Source organism: Poecilia mexicana, unplaced genomic scaffold (genome assembly GCF_051168715.1).
Source record: "Poecilia mexicana isolate PSO_F unplaced genomic scaffold, ASM5116871v1 scaffold_5, whole genome shotgun sequence".
NCBI classification, from domain to species: domain Eukaryota; kingdom Metazoa; phylum Chordata; class Actinopteri; order Cyprinodontiformes; family Poeciliidae; genus Poecilia; species Poecilia mexicana.
In genome coordinates this window covers 27,720,297-27,736,169 of record NW_028263374.1, presented here as the reverse complement: position 1 = coordinate 27,736,169, position 15,873 = coordinate 27,720,297, and the positions used below count along the sequence as shown (strand labels likewise).

At 39.9% G+C, this 15,873-nt stretch overlaps 1 protein-coding gene across 1 annotated transcript in view; it reads left to right on the top strand.

The window, feature by feature from the left end:
• The first annotated feature begins 1,395 nt into the window (after positions 1-1,395).
• The window catches only part of LOC106903514 (semaphorin-3D), a 59,400-nt gene continuing 44,922 nt past the window's right edge, over positions 1,396-15,873 (top strand). Inside the window, exon 1 of the mRNA XM_014967394.2 lies at positions 1,396-1,638. The gene's annotated coding sequence lies outside the window, so the exon portion shown is untranslated. The remainder of the gene's footprint in view (positions 1,639-15,873) is intronic.

Here is a 15,873-nt window from a genome sequence, read left to right as displayed (position 1 = left end):
GCTTTTAAACAAGCATTTCTCTAACATTCAATCTTCATAATTTTTCATATGAGATTGATCACATATTTGGATATGTTAAAGTCATATTCATATTTTAGATAATAAAAAGTGGGTTCTTCTCATTTCCTGATGTAAAATAAATGATACTTTTACCTCCCCTCTTGTTTTTTGTTCTCCTATTCATCTGCTGTTGAAAAAAAACAGATATCAGAACAGCAGCTGAACTGGATCCGTTTGCTTTCCTAAATAATAAAACATATTTTACAATCTGGAGGCTCTACATTGCCACCTTCAGGCCAGGCGAGGCTACTGCAACTTAATCAGTTATATTTTATGCACAGAAATTAGTCTATTTTAGGACCTGTATAAGAACAAATACAAATACAGAATGTTTCAGAAATTGTCCATAAATCTAGAAGAACTTACGTTTTTTAAACTTTGCATATTATGAAATTAATACAAAACAAAAGAAAAAAACTTGCACAGAGAAAAATGCACAAATGCATAAAACTGTAAAAATGTTTTATTAGCTGCAAATAGAAGTTTTCTCATTTCAAAATTAAATCGATCCTTTATTTATTTTTTATTTATTTTTACTTAGGTATTTTGTTTATGATTTTTGTAATTTATTCAATTTTAGTTATTTATTTTGGCTAATTCTTGTTGCAGGTAGAACCAGAACCGGGTCTCCGCTGTGATTTTCCACCACTTTAGTTCCTATTGCTGATCCTTTTCTCTCTTTAGTCTTTTCTTTGTGTCAATTCACATCTTATTTACATGTCATTTGTATCTTTTAGAGTTGTATTGCGAAGTTCAGATGTTTTTCTCATGTTAATGAATAAATTAGTCTGGAAGGATGTCTATTCAATAACAGGGTTTTAGAAAAACTTTATATCGATTTTAATCATAAAACTGTTCTCTGAACACTGAGAAAAGATCAATACAAAAATTAAACCCGAGAATAAAAACCCAGATATCAATTACATGAATGAGAAAATAAATACTGAAAAGATGAAATAGAAGAAAAGAAGACTGAACTGAGAGAAATTCATCAGAAGGCTGAGCCAACAGGAGCAAAATGACCAAGCAGGTGAAGAAAAACTAATTAAAACCAACGTTCAAAGAAGGATTTTACATAAAATAAAGAAAATGATGTACATCTTCATGAGACTGTCATAGAAAAAGCATCTTCAGTCAGAGGCTTCTTCAACTTCGCTGTAATACGGACCGAACAGGAAATCTTTCCTGCCAACAGCCATCAAAATCTACAATGACTGAATTTTAAATTAAAATGGATAACAATAACATTTCATTAATGAAGTATATTAGCATCTGAATTCCTAAACTAAACTCTGAGTCAGTCGGTATCTTTTCAGCAGCAATGAAGGCAGAATCTCCGAGCGGTCAGTGAACGCAGCATTGTAGACAGCTTGAAGCCGCAGCTGAACTTCTCCGTTAGTTTCTATCTGGACCATCTCTGGGCAGAGCGGTGCCTGCTGGACCCGGTCCAGAACCTTTCCTCCTTCTAACTGAACTGAGATAGAAACATCCTCAACTCGGACCGGACGTCCACGTCCCGGCAGCAGAACCCTGGTACCGGTCCGGAGGTCCACATCCCGGCAGCAGAAATCCGGTTCGGTGAGTTTTAATCCGTTGCAGGCGGTTTAATCAAGGTTAAATTATTGATTAGTAGTGAATGGGTAATGGAACATTGATCAATATATTTGATGTGTTTGCTTTATGATTTTGATGATGGCGTTTGATAAAATGTCATGTTTAATGCTTGTTCGGTGATATGGATTTAAAGTTTTAACATTATATTTTTAGGTACAGTTGTGATAATCGTAAAAGTAACGATAAAAACTTTTTTTTTTTGTTTTTTGTTTTCTTTTTCTTTCTTTTTTTTCTTTTTTTTTTAGCTAATCGCATGTTTTTAACTACATGGCACAGCAATCGTTGTCCCCAAACACACAAATGATACTCTTGAAAAACATAAAATTTATTTAGGACATCTGTCACATACAGAAGTGTGACTTGTATCACTAAACTACACACAGTAAATTTATTTAATTATTTTTTTTATATTTATTGACGCTCTCATTAAACAAACAGTGGATAAAAACAACAGTTCAGACAATATCGGTCAGTTTTGGTGGGTTTCAAACATCATTAAATGGAATTTATCAAGGCAACGATAAATCAAAATTCTTGTCATGATTATAAATTTATCACGTTAAATTTTAAATTTATCCGATAAATGATAAATTATCATTTATCATAAATTATCATCTGATAATTTATCATCTGATTGGTATGACACTACTAAGGACTGGGCCAGGTGTGTTTCCTCCGATTGGAGGTTTGGATGTTTCTGACGTCACTGAGTTGTGTTCAGGTTCAGTCAGACGTACTGGTGATAGATAGATAGATAGATAGATAGATAGCATTTATTGTCACTGAACAGAATTCAACGAAATTTCCATTGCAGCTCCCTGATTTAAGATTTAAGATGATTAAAGATTTAAGATTTAAGATCTGATTTAAGATCATTAAACGTCCTTAAGATCATTAAACGTCCTTCTGGATCATTCAGTGATGATGTGTAATCTGCCTGATGGGAGGCTTTACCAAGGTGATTCTGGATCACTCTGAGGCTGAGATTTTTTAAATCGGATTGTTTCTAATGAAAAATGAGTTTTGAATCGGTTCAGACCAGAGAGGTAGATGTGGTGGAGGAAATCCTCCTGATGCGTTCATGGACCTGCAGCAGAGTAGGTCAAACAAGAGAGGAACAAGAGAGAGATCAGAGAGGGAAACCTCCCCTCATTGTCTCGGCCTTTCCTGTTCTGGAAGTCAGCATCACCCCCTCTGCTGCTTCCTGCGAACGCGCGTGCGTGCGTGTGCGTGTGTGTACGTGTGTGTGTGTGTGTGTGTGTGTGTGTGTGCGCGTATGCGCATATGCGTGCGTGCGTGTTTTCCTGGCTGTTTTGTGTCATTGTTTTGCCTCAGAAGCAGCTGTTTACAGCTGGATGGTGAGGACGAGTCATGGAAAATCCCTTAGACTGATGTTAGCAGAAAACTTGAACGCACCATAGTGTGTAGTATTGATCCCAGACGTTATTGCGATAAACAATTATATAATGGTAATGGCATAATAATGCCATTATCATTATAATTATAATGATAAAACCAGTTTGATCCCTCTGCTCTCTGGGTCCAGAGTTGTTTGTCTCCCCTCAGTAACATGAACCTTCACCGTGGTTTACCATCAGGCTCTCTTATCCTGCAAGTCATGTTTTGGTCTGTCTGTATCAGTTTAAAGCTGAAACTCCAGTCCAAGTGTCAGGCTAGCTTCTTTGAGCAAAGTGCTGAGATGTTTGCTCTGTGTCAACATTAACAAAATAATTTTAACCTTTTAATACCCATGATGACTCCATATTTCCCTGAAGAGACGATCTAAGCTGAGGATAGGGAAATAACTCTCCTCATGTCAGTTTTTACTCTGACAGCTGTTTTGGCTCCTGTCTTGGAGACAGTGAGGTGTGGTTGCATGACGCTCGCCGTCTCCTCGCTGTCCTGTCCTGCAGTTCTCCGCTCTTCCTCTTCTGATGTCGCCTCAGAGGAATCTGACGGAGCAGGAGGTTCATAAATCATCCAGGAGTCACCAGAATCTGTTGCTCGGCGTTTCATCATCCTGCGAGTTAAAATCCCATCATGAAAACATTTGAAAACTAAACAACTAAACACCCACATGAAATATGTAGAATGCATACCGACGCTGAAAAGCCCAGAAAAAAACATCCTCTTCATCACCAGCCGGGAGAATCCCCCTCCCCCTCCTCCTCCTCCTCTTCCAGCCCACAGCTGAAGGCCTGAAGCTCCAAACGACTGTGGGAAGAGAAACAGACTAGAAAACGGAGGAAGCTGGTTCATAAGAGAAGCTGCTGCAGCTCTGGAGGTCAGGGGTCAGAGAGGAACCATCTGACCAATCAACTCTCCAACCAATCAACCAACCAACCAAGCATTTGATAGTTACTTGAATAGTTATTCGATCAATCATCCAACCAACCAACCAACCAACCAACCAACCAACCAACCAACCAACCAACCAACCAACCAACCATCCAACCAACCAACCTGCTTTTTCCCTTTCTTGCAGACCAAATAATCGTTTAGACTTGATTTTCCCCTTTATTGAATATATTTATCTTCATCTCTGCCAGTTTGGGTCTGATGTTCATCTTCCAATAAGACTAAAAACAGAACAACATGCGGAGTGGAGCATAATGCAGATTCCTGCAGGTGATCCGCCCTCAGACTATAATGTCTGTAATACAACACACATCATGCATAGACTTGTCGCAATAGATCAGTTAAACGTCTGTTAAGTTAAAACAAGCTCAATAATTTCCATTTGCATGATTTGTTTTTCCCCGGTGCTTTGGTCTCAACCAGCTCTTATTTGAAAAACAATTTTATTTACAGAGACTTCATAATTTATCTTGTCTTTGTTGTTTCTGTTGGTTTGTGTATTTATGTTGGATATTTAAAATGTCTTCCAGATGCTGTGTTAAATATTTATAAGAATTTAAAGTTTATTGATCTTTGAGAATGTGTTCTTGCATTATTATGCCATTCCCATTATATTACTTAAAATGGTCTCAAAACAATAACAACTATGTTATTATTTATTGAAATAACTTCTGGGACAATTTGTCGTCCAGTAAAATATGCTATCATGACATGTCAATGGGTCCCGTGCGTTCAGTTGGTTCCGGTTGGTACCTGTCGGTTCTGTATATTTTTCTCTCTGGATTGTCAGAGCGTCCGTCCTGCTGCCGCTGTTTGTCCTCCGCAGCTGAACGAGTTTTTGTTGTTTTCCTTCCTCTGCAGCCGTTTCCTGACTGGACCCAGGTCAACAAGATGGGGTCAGAAAAATGGACGTTATTGTCCTCTAGTCTGCATCGTGTCCAACTGTGGACTGGTTTGAAGAAGCGTGAGGTCACCAAAGATACAGGAAACAACTCTTCAGCTACTGGAAGGAAAAACATGCAAACTTCCGCAGATTTAAAGTCGGTTTGATAGATACCTCAGGGTTTTTTTCGTTTGGATAAGAACTAGGGCTGAACTTATCACAATATAAGCGTTTCATTGTAGTCAATATAGTCAATAACTAATGATTAGTGTTTTTGTTTTCAATATCTGAATTTACGGCTGACTGGTGCTATGACCTTTGTTTTATCCAGCTTTAACTCCAAACTGTTGTTTTTTATTTTTAAACAGATATGAGGCACAGTAGTGAAACCTTGAACTGCTGCTGCGCCAGTTAGTCAACTAGTTGTTGCTAGGTAACCGAAGTTGGGGGGTGGGAACTTCAAACTGCTTGTTACCCAGCAGTTTGTTGCTAGGTGACCAAAGAGTGAGCGAGTCAGTTGATGCCACCAACCTTTAGAGGTCAAGCGGCTAAAGCCTTTCCCTCTGCCTACATCTCCCATAATGCTGTGCAGTTCTGGATTGGAGCTCAATGAATATTTACTGAATGTTGAATATTTTATCAGATGTATTATCTATTGATATTGATCACATATCTATTATGATATATATTGTTGTTGTTTTATTGTCCAGCCTTAATAAGAGCCAATACTTGCACTAAGAGAAGCTCCTGAGGGTGGAACGTGTGTACGGTGTGACATCAGAGGTCAGAACACCGCTGCAGAAGTCCCAGCAGAGCCAGACAGGAAACCAGAAGGAAAAACTTTATTTATCCAACAAGTTTTGTTCCAAGTCAAACTGAGATCACTGAGCGTGCTCAGTCAGAACAGAGCGGACCACCCAGCTGGGTTCACGTCGATTTCTCACATTCAGACAAGACAACAGCTGAGCGGAGAGCTGTTTGTTACCTCATCAGCTGAGGAGGTGATGCTGGGGGTCAAAGGTCAAGGCCTGCACAGGGTCACCAGAGGGGATTAACTCTGAAATGTCTTTTTAACTGGGAGAGATGACTTGGAGGCGACGTTAATGAGGAAGGAGTCGCAGCTTGATGCCTCCTCCTTGCCTTCCTCTATTGTTTGGTTGTTTTTAGCGCTGAGCTAATTAATTAGCTGCTCATCTGAGCCAAGGCAACAATCATCTCTTTGTGTCCAACTGAATGCTTCCTTCCTCCTGCAGCCCTGTGAGCAGCGAAGGGAGCTGGCGCCAATAATACACACACACACACACACACACACACACACACACACACACACACACACACACACACACACACACACACACACACACACACACACACACACACACACACACACACACGACTGGTTGCCACTGTCAAAAAGCTAATTTGTTGTTTTTCTGTCTAAAGTGCAGATTAATTGTTATGAGACAGATAATCTGTGAAAAGATCAACCTCTTCCACTGCTCCTGACCAAAAATAACCAGTCAGTCAGGAGGAGGGTCCTAGCGCTGTCAATCAACTTCATGTACTCGCTGCTACATGTGCTAATGGCAGAGAAACAACTTGTTACATGCTAAGTAGCCTGAGCACTACTTAGCATTTTCTAACAACATAGCAGAGAGAAAGGAGGTGAGAAAAAAGGGGTAAGGAAAAGGTGGAATGGGCAGCACCACTTGAGATTGTGATTGACAGCGCTAAGACCAGCTTCCAGCCTGTGATTGGTTGTTTCTCGCTGGGAGAAGAAAGAAGCTTGATTGTTTTAAATATTAAATGACTGATAAGTTGATGAGTTACTGAGTAGACTTTTTTTTATTTTTTATTTTTTTACCAAATACGTTTTTAGTCTTACTTGAGTAATTTCTTGGATGACTACATTTTACTTTTACTTGAGTAATAATATGTTGAGGTAGTGCAGCTGTTACTTGACAGTTTTTGGGTACTCTGCCCACCATTCTGTTACAACTAAAATATTTTTTATATAAGTTGCATACTGCAGCTCTGTTCCTGGCGCTGTGTGTCTCCCCTACAGCGCCCCCTAGCTGATGTGGTTCAGATGTTTTCAACAGAAGGACGGTGGATAACCATGAGCTCAAGTCTTTCTTGACGTGAGCATTCAGGCATATGACTGTAAACTCACAGCTGGTTTATATAAAGCCCTGATGTGGCATAAATATTGTTACCCTGCTGAGCTACGGCAACAACCAGCAGAAACAATGGCGTTAAAATAAATTCGGCCGCATTGTCCCGTGGTGACTCAAATAAACGTGTCCCCTGAGGTCGTGAATCAAACACAGAGCGCAGGGTGTGAGTGTTGGTCGCGCTCTGCTGTGTGTCTCTGTGGACGTCTGCAGACTAAGTGGAGCCCAGCAGGGAGCAGACAGTGAAGCATGATGTATCCAGAAACAATAACTTCCAGTATTTATGTGAGTGGAAGCAGAGAGTTCTATATATGGCAGCCTTGGTTTATGTGACGGCGTGCCAACCTGCAGGTTTCCTCTGATGGAAACAAACTGTCCAGCTGCTACCAGTGTTTTGTGATTATATTGGAACAAATGGATTCAACAGATTATTACAGCAGAGTTTTGTTTACTTTAAGGTTTCACTGCAGCAGCTTCTGATGGAGGATAATGATGCTTTTATAGCCACTTTGAAAAGTTGGACATGCCAAACTTTTTCTCATGTGGGTCAAAAGTACTCCTCAGAAAAACATAACTGAATTAATAAAAAATAAAAATCATTTTGTGTTGTTTATTTGCTAAACTAAGCTGCAAAAATTTAACCAAGCAAACAAACTAGTCAGATGTTTTCAGTACCAGACAGACCCTCGAGCACGCCTCATTTAAGTGTTAGCGTATGTTATTTTTTACTTACCCTAAATGGATGTAATAATTATTGACTAGTGAGTAAGAAACATCCTAAAAGTTGATGTTTCTTTACATGTTTGGTAGCTTTGTCTGTGGGGGTCGCCACCCAGAGGTTGGTGCTCTTTGTGTGATTAAATGTCTCCAGGGGGATTGCTGCAGAGGCTGTGGTCATGAGGTTTTGGGTGAATCTCGTGGCTGTTTTGATGTTGAGCTGGAGGATGAGTCTGAGCTCTGCTGCCATACTGGACACTGGAATTACAAACTTCAGCCAAAGTTTGGAAATCAGGGAACATTTCTCCAAGTGAAGTGATCAGAAGTTGACAAGACTCTCTGAACCAGGAGTTTTCTGATCCCATAAACACTCTGCAGCAGCTCCGCTGCACTAGACATGTTGTAATCCACTAAAATGACCGATGGCTTTCAGATTTTTCAGTCATTGTTTTTAAAAAACTGGTTAAAAATGATTTGGTCAATGCAACCCCCAGGGTTAATCTTTTAAGTTTTATTTGGTTTTGTGGATCAGATTGTCAGCAGCCCTCCACCTCTTTCACCTCCACACTGTACATTGATTTATCATCAATCATTAGGTTTTGCTTTCTTTTGGATGCCGTTCGTTGATGGTGTGAACTGCTGTGGACTGACCACACAGTCTTGAGGAGTCCTGCAACATCTGGACATAGAGATTGTTATTTTAGTTGCTTTTTTCTCAGTTTCTGTCTGATACCAGACTGATTTCAGCCGTTGAACTCATTGAAACAGAAGAAAGGTCCTAAGCTCAAGGGATCAACCAGTGTTCCAGAGTTTGTGGAAAGGTTTAGTGGTTATCGATATGCTTTAGCTGGATCTCCTTCTTCTACATAACCCACTGTAACCACATTAATAAAAATAAGACATGAAAGACAGATCCTGTCCAGCTTTAATCATCACTATGGACATTTCTAGTCTGAATTATGAAACCATTTTAAAAACTAAAACTTTTTCCTGCACCAGTTAGTTTCCTGTTGGCTTTTCCAACTAATAAATCACCTTAATGAGGATGAAATCTGTTCCATGTACTCGTTGGAGAAAAGGAAATCTGATTAGATCTGAGGTATTTTCCAGGATAAAATGTTTCATGAGCTCAGTGTGATTTTATTTGATCGTTGTTTTTCTACATGTGTGAGCAGTTGGTGGCAGTCAGAAAGCGCCTAACGAGGCAGAGACGAAGACATTCATCTTGTTCTCTCCGTCAGCGTGGCTCCAACAGGAAGTCATGTGTTACAATGAGGCAAAATGCTGGCGGTGGATTAGCAGTAATGCCCTTTAATTTGCTGTAATCGCAGCATCGTCCACACAGCTCGGGGTGTAGCTGAAGGAGCGATCTGGAAATGCTTTAGTTGATGCCGGAGAGGAATCTAATAATGGAAGCGTTTCTGTTTGTTTCACTGCTTTGAAATCAGGAACAACAAAAAGGTTTGAATCCAAATTACCATTTTAGTCTGAAATGTTCTGGTTTCGCTTTAATCTTGGTGAGAAGGTGGAGGTGCTGGGCCAGGAAATTAGGCGAGATGTTTGGCCTTTTGAGCTAAAAACATGAACAACAACAACATTGTTGGCTCTGATTCAATCAGCTGCTGCTTCACATCTAAAACTCCAGGTTTTTGCTTCCTGTTGTGGACTGCCTGCTAAAATCTCTGAAGAGATTCATTCAGTTGTTATTTTGTTAGTTTTAGTTAACTATAATAACCTTGCTCTGAACAGTCATGATGCATTTATCCAACTTTTACATCAATGAAGTGAGACACGCGTCATAATTTTACGCCAGAAGAGGCAAAACGCAATAAATTTGGACGTAAGCAGCGACGGCGGAAGCTAAGCGTCCTGATCCAGTCCAGTAGATGGCGGTAAAGCACATCTGGACGTTGCTCGCCAACTATCATAAAACAGAATATGGCGGAAACTACATCAGTGCCGACAGTTTGAGTTCTTCTTTCTCGAGCCCTTCGTCTGGTTCTGATCTGGTATCGATACTATCGGCTCTGGAGAACTTTAAAATTCATTAAAAGTCGTCAGCGGCTAATATTGCTAACGTAATCAGAACGCTGCTGAGTGACATCTATGTTCTTCTTCTACGTTCTGAAAGGAGAGACGATCCGAACGGGTTGGACCTACGTGGGAACGTGTTTGAAAAGGGATTGGTCTGTTTCTGGTGGGCTTGGACCTGCAGGTCAGGGAAACCATTCATACAGATCTGGTCTTACTGGGACCATGATCCAGCTGACTGACACTCACCGCCCCTCATTAGGAGGCCTGGTGAGCGGTGAAAGGAGCCTCTATTCACTGGATCTGCTGGGAACACTGGGACCAGCAGCGGGGAGGTGGAGCCTGCGGACTCCCAATGACGCTGAGACAAAGACCAGGCTGCATGGGAAACCTGAACTCCCAGCTTCCCTCAGGTCTGCATCCTCCTCTTCATCATCTTCCTCAGCTCTTTCATATGGAGCGGTAAAGAAAAGCCGCTGGCGGCTGTCAGTCATGGTGAGGGACCCGATCAAGGTTACTACAGTTAACCACAACTATCAAAATAACGGAAACTGAAAGAGAGACCATTTTATGAACTGAATTAAATAAAAACATAAATTGATGGGAAAAACTATGACTAACTGGAATTATATTGTGCGCTAAAATTATAGCGATAATATTCTTTGTTTTGTGTTTATTAATCTATTAGCCTTTCGAACTGATGTGAAATAGATTTTTCAACTTTCAGCAGTTTACAGGACTCCATACTCCTCCTGGCGGTACGCAAACTGGTCCCCAAAAAGGCGACAACAAAAGTTGGGAGAAAACGCGAGAGTGCCAATAACTAAATATATTTATTGAATATGTTATTTTCTGTTGAGCATTCATTACTTATTCAGTGCATCTATGTAAACAGTACAATATTTAGACCTTTTTCAATTCTGCACCTAAAAAATGAACCAAATTAGGAAAAAACTAACAATATTAAACTAATAATTGCTAATAAAATCTAGGAAACACACTCTTAAAACTAACAGAGTTAGAAAGTTACCACAAAATAAAAGTAAACTTTAATGAAAACCCTATGCTATTATGGCCCTTGGTGGTGCTCTTTGCTCCTGCTGCTGCGTTGCCATTTTGGGACATATTTTTCAAACCTCTCACCTGGACTGTGTATGAAATATGATGTTGCTTTCTGACCAGAGCTGCTCTTAAAGAAAATGGCTCCTCTAAGATCTTCTGCCTGCAGAAGATCTTACTTTACTCTCTAAAGTTTGACATAAAAATGTGAACAACAACAAATCTTTTCCAAGTGGTTCTGGTCAGAAACGGGCTGAATCGAGCCACTGGTGGGTGGGGGGCTGTAAATCAGCCTCGGCTCAGATCACAGAGCCAAATAAAACCTTCAGATGGAATGAAATGCTGCAGAAACGGAGCAGAGAGTTTCCCAGCGAGGCAGAATGAAGGATCTGCCGCCTGAATCGGCTGGGACGGGATCAGAGGAGATGGCTTCCTCCTCCGTTACCGTCCGCAGCCTGAACTCCCACAAACGGTGAGACCGGGAGATGTTGCCACGGCGACAGAAAATGCAGAAAATCTCCTGAATGCAGCGGATCGCATCATCGAGTTCCAGCCAACGTTATTATGGTTAGCTAAACCAAATGAGATGGCAAAAACTGAAATCGAGAAAACATTTTTAACTGAAATAAATAAAACCGGTTATCAGTGGGGAGAAACTATAACTAGCTGGAAATATATTATGGGTTTATAAACCTAACTAAAAAAACACTCAAACCAGAGATGCGTTTTGTGCTTATGAATCTATTAACCTTCAGAACTGATGTGAAATTGAGTTTTTTTTTTTTTTACACACAAGCAGTTTTCATTGGCTAGCAGGAAATCACAGCAATTCATGTCATAATTTGTTATGGATGAAAAATTGTCCCAGACGTTACTGCAATAACTTATAATATTGTCATTTAGAGACCATTTTCAAGGTAAAGGTATAATAATGCAAGAACAAATTCTCAAATATCAATAAACTTTAAATTCTTATATTTAACATTGGAAGTGGAAGAAATTTTAAATATCCAAAATAAATAAACAAAAGCCACAAATAAAAGGAATTATGAAGTCAACCAAAATTTTCCTTCAATAAAATTTCTAGTTGAGACTAATTCAACAAACTGAAGACCTTTGTCACCTAGTTTTTGGTTGAAAGGGAGAAAATAATAAATCATGCAAATGAAAATGTTTGAATTTTTAAAAAAATATATCATGCATTAATTAATTTATTGCTTATTTTAAAAATTGAATCTTCTGTTGAGTATTTCTTACCCAATCAATGTAAACATAATCACATTACAATAGTTTCTCTTGGAGTTCTACACATAACCCAAAACTACTACCATAACTAATTAAAACAAAACTGAAACTAAGCAATATTTAACTAATAATAACTGTCTAGGTCCCTCTAGTTAGCATGACCACTAATGACGGCGGATAAACTTTTCCATGAAGTTGATTGACAGCGCTAAGACCCGCCTCCTGCCTCTGATTGATGGTTTTTGGTGTGCATTTCTTCAGAAGGCAATAACGGCTCAGGGAGATCGATCTTTTCACAGATGATCTGTCCCTTATTTTACTGACATAAAATGGTGACAGTTTTAATAAATATGTAAGAAAAATTTTCTCTATAAAAGTTACACAGTGCGGCTTTAAATGCTGAAAGCGTTCTGCAGAACCAGCGCCTCTCGACTAGCTTCGGGTCAGACGTTCAGAGAATGAGCAGCAGCAGGCTGTCTGGAGACAGACTGAAGAGAAACTCTGGGTCTTTCCCCTCTAACCCGGACACAATACCGCAGCCATCCATCTAACCAGACAGCCGCCATGCATCACTCTCACTGCACAGGACTGATTATATCCACACAAAGGCAGAAAAAGAGCTTCATTCATGCTTCTGCCCACACATCTTCTGTCGCCTCTCAGAAATGTTGAGGAATGTGAAATGCACCCAGCACTCATCACTAGGCATGTCACAATAACATTTTGCTGGATGATAAATTTTCCCAGAAGTTATTGTAGACCGGAGGCCGCTCCAAAAGCAGGAAGTGGAAGACTGCGCAGGGCATTCTGGGTAAATACAAGCAAAACAAAACACGCTAATCTGGTGCTAACAGGAAAAATGGTTCAAGAAATCTTCCAACTGCTAAAATCTGACTACTCCAATTTTCTTTACACTTTGCGAAGAAGGAAGTTGGACTCAGCGTCATCTTCAGAGATTTTTGTGTCCTTCTTGGTGCAGCGCCCCCACAGATGAGGAGGGGAACAGGTTGGTTGGTTTGACAGTGTGGAGTGAAAAAGAACCACAGCAGCTGTAAATGTAACAAATGTTGCAACTTTGGTCACCAGTCCAACCGAAAATACTGACTTTAAGGCGGGAAACATCTTCAGGTGGAGCTTTGGGTCTCGTCTGACCGCGACAGCAGAGACTCGACTCATGTTTTCATTTGATGCTTTTGAGTTTTGGCAGAACCTGGTAGCAGTCAGATCGTTTTACGTCTGACTGTATAAAACTAAAAGCTGACAAGTTTACCATTTTACATCAATAACATCCTGATTAATCATCAATATCTTCCATTCTGTGGATCAAGAGCAGCTCTAAGATCTGCTGTCTTCATGTTCTTTAACCTGATGCCATCTGGAACATTATCTGACCAACTTGGGCTGTTTCAGAACCATGAGGTCCGTTTTCTCTCTGCCAGAGCATGACGTCAGCTCGGTCTCTCTTCCCAGGAACCCCCAGGGACACGGACGACAACATTTCCTCCAGCACTTCAACTGAACAAGGAAACAACTGGAGGGGAGGCTTCCTCTTCCCAGTTCCCACAAAGTTCTGGAAAAACACAGCTTGCATTTTGTCTGGATGGGCCCTCTTGATCTAGACCCGTTTGTTGGTTTCTCTCTGAAGTGAAAGAGAAACTCCTCCAGCTTAGAGTTAAAACTGGTGCTGGGATTCAAGGGGAATCTCATTTCACAGTTCAGTAAAATGTTTTGATTTAAAAAAAAAAGAAGCGCTTGTTGCCATGGCAACGGGTGTGTAAAACTGACGAGTTGTTTTGAGTTGTTCTTCATGTGGTTTTTAGTTACTGTCCCTTTGGTGTGATGCACTGAAGCTGATGTAATTTCTGAAAGTTCACGACACTGGATCGACGACCTCGTTTATTTTGTAGCACGTCGGAATATAACGATCGCTATGAGGAACCATTCAGCCCGACTCCTTTGTGGATTAGTTCTGCTTGCCGCCGTTCCAGAACCAGAGCAGACGGAGTCCCCACAGACCCGTTAACGATGCAAACGTATCTGGACTCACGGCTATAATTCAACATTTTCCTTATTTCCTTGAATAAACATCTGGTTTCCGTCCTCTCATCGTCTTGGATCAGATAAGAACGTCTCTAATCTTCTGCCTAGTTCTGGTTCGGTCCGATTTACCTGGTACTCCCTGAAGGATTCAGAAATTCTGGGGAGTTAAAGTGAAACCTGATCAGAGCCGACCCGCAGCAGCAGAACCTCGGGTCAGATTTATTTTGGGGCAGCGTAGTCGTGTCCGTCCGTCTTTCTGTTAAACACTGACCATCAGAACATTAGAATGATTCCTATCCAACTCATATGTTAGGAGGAGTTCTGGTCCGTTTGGGTCGTTTCTCCTGCAGTAGCTGAACTCTTCCTGCATCTGGAGCATCGATGACCTCTGACCCCTGAGCAGTAAAACAGGACCGGTGCCTCAGAGATAAACACAGGCAGGTTCTGCAGGTTCTGCAGGTCAGCGGCTGGATAGAGCCCACCTGGGGGTTAACTGCTGTTGCTTCTGCTTCAAATATTTCTGTTATTGTTTTTACCAAATTTATGAATATTGTTCTTTTTGTTCTATTTGTCTCCCGAGGTGGATTAGCAGCAATGCGTCTTTTTTATTAACTTCAGCATTTCTGACAGTAAAACATCCCAGTTATGCATCAGTTCTCGTGTTTGGGTCGTTAATCAGGAGTTTGGTTTATTTTCTAATGAAATATGATGAAAGTCTTTGTCAGGCTCAGGTCTAGGCTTTGACTAGGTCATTGCAAGGGAAGACTAAAGGAAAGATTTGCAGCCGTCTGAAATGTGAATAACGGTGGAAGAAGCAACACCTGCTTCTTTTTAATTTTTTTTCTGAGCTTTTCTTAACTTAATATACATGAACAAAAAAATACAACAACATTTTAAAAAATAATAGAGCTGGTGCACATTAACATGTAAATAACTCAAATTACGATACAATTAGTACAGAGACGCATTCTGAACAAATTACCACAACTAATTTTTTCCTTTAACTCAGATCTTTTAAAATCTTGCAAGACTGTAAATTGTAGAAACTATATATTATTAGTGATTACATCATTTACTCTCTTATGTTTAATATAAGCTGTGTTTAGACTTTTAACCCTTTGGGTACCTTGATGCAACCTGGAGATGAGTTTAAAGCCGAATCTGATTGGTTTAACTTATCAAAAATATTCAGCAGTGGGACATCCAGTAAAATTTTGGACATGATGCCTGTCAAGTTCTATAATTTCATGGCTTCCCACACTTGAAAAGGAGAACTTGAAGAGACTTCAGGATTTCACTCATTTTTTGTATTTTCACCAATGAGTGAGAATCAATGTACAGGTGAAAACCTACAAAATGCATACAAAATATTTTCACATACATTTCAGACATTTGGTTCAAAGTTAATAATTTATCTTAATGACTAATTCCATTTTTAACTTTAAACATACATTTATTTCACAATTTTAACCATAAATTCAAGTATTAAATTATTAAATCCCATGTTTGGTTGAATTTGAATCAAACAAATCCAAACATTTTAGAATCGTCTTAGGACATAAGTTTTTACATTGGATATCTTAACATACATTTAATGCAACCAAACTGTGAAAACTAGCAGTGCAAATTGTTACTTCAGTAAATTCTGCATTTCTTTTCTCAAATGTGAAACTACAGTCATTACTTTAGGAA